General features: G+C 41.6%; 1 long non-coding RNA gene across 1 annotated transcript; it reads left to right on the top strand.

The window, feature by feature from the left end:
- The first annotated feature begins 785 nt into the window (after positions 1–785).
- Positions 786–5,132, top strand: LOC139827103 (uncharacterized). The gene is made up of 3 exons (XR_011737299.1): positions 786–868; positions 1,244–1,293; positions 4,988–5,132. It is a non-coding gene; the product is annotated as an uncharacterized lncRNA (long non-coding RNA).
- Positions 5,133–5,604: the final 472 nt, after the last annotated feature.

The following is a 5,604-nucleotide window of genomic DNA, read 5'->3' as shown; positions in this document are numbered from 1 at the left end:
CCCACAGACAGCCAAAAAAGCAATCAAAAGGAAGTGCAGAAGAGAGGCTATCTGCAGCTTCCAGCTGCCGTCCCAGGTGATAAGCACAGTATTTTTATCCTGTTATTTGCTCCATTGGATTAGAAGTCACCCCAGAGATGGCCCCACATCATTGTTTGCACAGCTGAAACCTTCTTGGCTCTGTGGTTATGCTCTGGAAAGCCTTTGCAACTCTTACTGCCACACTGACCTGCGGCCAGCTATTCAAAGTAAACATATGTAAGGGGACAACATAGAACTCTTCTCTTTGGCTGTATTTATCTAGTGCCATGGGCAGGGTGGTAAAGGTCAAATCTCTTTTGAGGAAAATTACTGCCCCATGCCAGTGGGTAATATGTGGGTCTCACAGCTGAACCATGCTCAGAAGCTGATGTGAGCAGGGAAGGAAGGGAACAGCACTGTGCAGTAACCAAACCAAACCATAGTAAGGTAGCACTGGTGACCAGTTGTCTCCCAGACTGCCCAGTTACCATACAGTAAGGCCACTAACAAAGGGGAAACCTGTCCACATGAGCACTCAGAAAGTGGGAATCTTACACTTCAGTGGAACAAGGCAAGGTAAACTTTTCATCATCCTTTCAGGAGCCATTTAGGTGAATATGGTTGTCATTCTTCTGTTATGAATTTTTTTTGTAACATTAAAATTGGAGTTAATTGTGTTTAGAAGTTTTTATTAAATAACTTGGAAAGGACACTGCCCACCAGTTTGCACTTGCACTTTTCAATGTGTTTTTCAACAGCCGTCTGAACCCATTTGGGCTCATTATCGCCTTGGATGAACATGGAGAAGCTTCTGGGTCTCTCTTCTGGGATGATGGTGATTCAATCGGTAAGCGTGGTCACCTGCTGCGAAGCGGGGTCTGTGTACAGGCTCTTCTCAGGCCATCTTGTGTAATGGCACAGATTCCTGCTAGAAGTAGCTGGAGAGCTGGCCATAAGTTGAATGTTACAGAGGTGAGAAGCAGATTGCTCTTAAAATCAGTTTTTTCATATGAGAAAGGTGTGATACTGGGAACAGCTTCTCTGCTAGAGAGGGCAATCACTTATGTCGAGTTCCCCCAAGATCACCCTGAGAAGAATAGAGGAAAAGTAACCCACAAGTCATCTTAGTCTGATGTTAGCTACTCGCTACAATTAATGTGAACTGATCATGGATTTTACACCCTGTTTTGATACCAATCCTCCTTGTTCTGTGTTTTGACAGATACTATTGAAAACGAGAACTACTTTTTGGCTAAATACACATACAGCAAAGTAAGTAGCAACATACAATGTACCTACAAACACAGGTATCTGTATTTTAGTGTAGCGACTGTAAGGTGCTGATGTCTAACTCTTCTCTGGAAAGCTTTTTTCTTATAGCTCAGCCTTTAAACCTGGGAAGCTAACTAATGCTTTAACTACAGACAGCTAGAAAATAATCCAACTATGCTCCTACAGTTTCGTGTCTGCTTCATTGAGTACCATAGTGACACGTCATCAAGGTCCCTGCTGTGATGTGAATCTGAAAAAGTACTTTTTTCAGCTCAGATTTTTTTTTTTTTTCCTGAGTTGCTGCTGAGGGAACAAGGAACCTTTTCCTTGTCCTCCTCCTGTGAACGCTTCCAGTCTGATGGGTGGAAGAAGGCTCAATTCCTCTCTTCAGGAAATCCAAGCAACTTTTTAACATTGATCACTTGAAGCCTGCACTTTGTGGTGTGGAGAACTATGCAGTCTCACTTCTTTAGCTTGTGTTGCCTTGTCTGACAGCGCGGAGATGGCTCCCACGGCCGGCGTCCCGCAGAGCGATGCAGCACGCTGCCGGCAGCCCGCCGTGCTGCTCAGACGCTCCATGCAGCGTGACAATAGATTGGCCTGGGGTCAGCGCGCTGAGGCCTTTCACACAGCGCTCACTTCTGTGCAGGCATGCCCTGAGAAAGCTCAATAGAAAAACCCAACAGACTGGGCTTCAACTGAGAAAAATCTGATAAAATAAACCTACTAGAAGCTCTCGAAGTATATGACAGTAAGCTGTGGGAGTTATTGTAAAAAACTTGAGCTACTTCATCAATCTATACAGATCATAGTTCATCTATGATTCCAGCATCTGGTAAGAAATAGGATATTGTATGTAGACTGTGGCATGGTTTTCATGGTGTTTATTCCTAAAAGTCCCAAGATAGTCCACAGAAAATATTCAAAAGAATAAAACTGTGTTAACTCCTATTGCAATATTGCTCTTAGAATGTATGTCTTCCAGGAGTGAGAGCAAGCAGGGTAAGGTGATGGGTTTTATTATGTAGTCTTGTATATTCATGAAGATATTTTTCTGCAACTAATACCACATCTCTGGACTTTAAGTTTAATTTTTAATTTGTTTTCTTCTTGATTTACCAAGAAAAAATTATTCTTTAAAAAAAAAAAAGGATATTTCAACGGTAAAAAGAAAGAAAAATCGCTTCAGCTTTCTGTAGTCTGTGTATGGTAATTTATTGCAGGAAGACTACAGAAAAACAATATCCAGTTTTATATTAAATCCTGATCTGTGCAAATTAGATTGTTGATTCACTGGCACTTCCATTTCTTATTGCTCATATTTGACTTCTGCCTGTAAATCCAGGAGTGAACTCCCTATCTGCATTCCAATAATCTCTAATGTCGATTTTTTATTATGTGTTTTTAAAGAAAAAAATCCACTGCAAATAGCAAATTGTAGAGGTATGAGAAATGTATGAGAGTCTTGGATTTTGTTGCACATTTCTATATTCTTAAAAAGAAAAAAGTATATGAATAATTTAAGCACACCTGGTTTTAGGAGAACACACAAGTTTCGATCCCTAAGAGATTTACTGCTAAGGTCCAACATCATAGCATTTACTCTGAACCCAGCACAGTGTGTTGTGCAGGTAACAGCTACAGGATGAGACCCTCTCATTTATATTTTCATCTAAACAACCCAGAATACAAAGAAGAATTCCAGACTAGTGCAGGCACTTACGACTCAGAGAATGATTCAAGCTGCCTGCTCTCGGGTACTGTCTCACTGCGGTCAGTATTTTAATTCACTTGACACCTCCATTTCGACACACATAATGGCTAAGTGACCTGAGTCAAAGTGCCCCATATATCAAACCTATAAGCCTAGAAAAATACGTGAACCAGATGTATAAGATCTGCTGTATCTCAGGGATGAGCAGGGAGAGCCATAAACTCTGCCTCCATCCCCAGAGGCGGCAGACAAGGCAGATGTGCTCAGACCATAACAATTGAGTCCAGACACTAAATGGATGGTGATTGCTTGCCCAAGGAAATGGGAGCTTCTGAAAGAGTACGCTGGCCACTAGGTAACTGAGCAACACGAGTGACGGTTCCTCCTAAAACTGGTCCAGTTTTCAGGAGGAAAATGTGCGTGTGACAGGGAAAGGTGAAGTTCATAGGACATGAGCAAGACAGTAAGAAAGAAAAATCAGGACCCTGCTGCTCAGAAGTGCAGGAGGAAGTCCTGGTTTTTGGTCTCGGATACAGGACTTTTTGCTTTGCATTTATGGGGCTTTGAGTGATGTCCATGCGTTCCCTCCATCTGACAAGAACTCAGGACCTTCCTGGGAAATTGCTTTAACCACTAGATGCCTGGGGAGGAGAGGGTCACCCATTCCCCTGGACCATCACCTCTCCATTTCCCCAAGACCTTCAGTTCTAGACCGTGGCCAGAGGGACAGTGGTATCTACTGCAGAGTCCTGGCTCAGGGCTTGCGAGCCCAAGTACAACCTTATTTATTAATACAGTTGTAATCACTGAGTTTGGCATCACACTGAGCTAACGGGGTGGCCACCTGGAGCTAGCTCTCCTGCTTAGCCACACCTGAGACAACAGTAAATCACTGCAGAGAGGTGCTCTCTCTATACTGAACCTGTGTCTATGCTGGGGCTCTGCCAGTGGGGAGCAGACACTGTATATAAGTAGCCTAACACAATCTCCAGAGGCTTTTAGAGGCCTCTCCCCATTCGATCCATAATACCCCATAATTCTTTATTTGGGCAGTTTAAATCAGTGTGGATACCTGAAATAAACAGTCTAAGCACAGCCCTAAGTTACAAATATTGTGATCTAGCTTCTGCTCTCCTCCTACCATGCATAAGAAGAGCTAATTTATGCAAAAGGTTCCATCACGGATTTCTCCTTGGCATATTTTTAAAAAGTCATGATTGCATAGCGATTCATCATTTCCTGACCAGTGTAATTCATTTTTCTTTCCTTAACAACTTTGATCACATCACAAATGCAATGATTCTTCTTCATGGCTTGTATGGGAAATTGCTGTTGCTGGTGATCCAAATAAATTTGTTTAATGATTTGTATGTCCTCTTGATACACCCTGAATATGGGATATGTGGTAAATAAGAAGTACAACAAACAAGGCTCTGTGGACATAGCATGTTCCCTCAGTGTCCTCAAAGCTGGGACATACAGAGCAGAGATTTCTAGTAGGAGCTGTGGAGATTTGGGATATAAAATAGGAGCAAGATATCTCGCAGGCAATGTTTGTGGAAGATGCTAATGGTTTAAAGCAGTTAGTTGTGGATGTTAATTAAATCTGCCTTAAGGTCACTAATTGAATTTCTGTGTCTGGGTTTTGGCTTTGCATATGCCACTGTACCCTGTAAGTGGATACAAGAACTGAATTTGCATGGATTACAGAAAGAAAAAACACGTCCAAGAAGATTCCAAAGGAATATTGTAAATGCAGTTTTGTTTCTTACTTTGTTAGTTTATACTGATACCTGAAACCTTTCTTATGTGAAAATTAATGACTGTTGCTTTTCCTTTATGGTCTCAGACTTCAGTGTCTACAGTAGAAGACGTTCTATAGTCTATTGACAAAGATGAGACCACACCAGTAACAGTATGCAGTAAGTCACCTCCAAAGAATTGTTATGGTCTTAAAATGTTCTCTGTGCCTCTTTCCAGGGAAATCTGAAGACAGAAATACTTAAAAATGGCTACCGAGGAGCTGACACTCTGAAATACAACAAAATTACAATACTCGGCCTGAAACGGAGACCTCATGCTGTTGCTCTGAATGGAAGATCCATCCGTGGAAATGCTTTCTCTTATGAGCTGAGCAGGGTAAGAGCTGAGCTGAGCAATTATGAAAAACCTTAGGGAGAGGAGGATAGTCAATGAGCAACAGGAACAGTTTCTTATCCACACCCTTTTACATTTCCATGTATAAGCAGACATCAGTTCTTCATACAACAGTCTCAGTTCTTTTGGGATGGGTTGGGGGGGGACAACAGCAAGAGGATTTTAGGAAACTGTAATTTTTGCTATTGCACATACTCCTGTCTCTCATTTGGTGTCTGCCACTTACAAAAGTTTTTAAACTAATGAAATAATGAAAAGAAGATATAGCTCCACGAACTGGGAGAAATGTTAGTAATTTTATGGGCATTATTATCATTCTGATAAAAAGAGAGAACCTCTTGAAGTTATATATCAGCTGCTGAAAAGAAGTAGTGGGGATATTTTCTTGCAACAACTTATTGTCCAAAAATGATTACAACATAGCTGGCTCTAAAGAGTGT

The sequence above is a fragment of the Patagioenas fasciata genome, chromosome 1, assembly GCF_037038585.1.
Source record: "Patagioenas fasciata isolate bPatFas1 chromosome 1, bPatFas1.hap1, whole genome shotgun sequence".
Classification (NCBI taxonomy): Eukaryota; Metazoa; Chordata; class Aves; order Columbiformes; family Columbidae; genus Patagioenas; species Patagioenas fasciata.
This window is presented reverse-complemented; position numbering and strand designations above follow the sequence as displayed.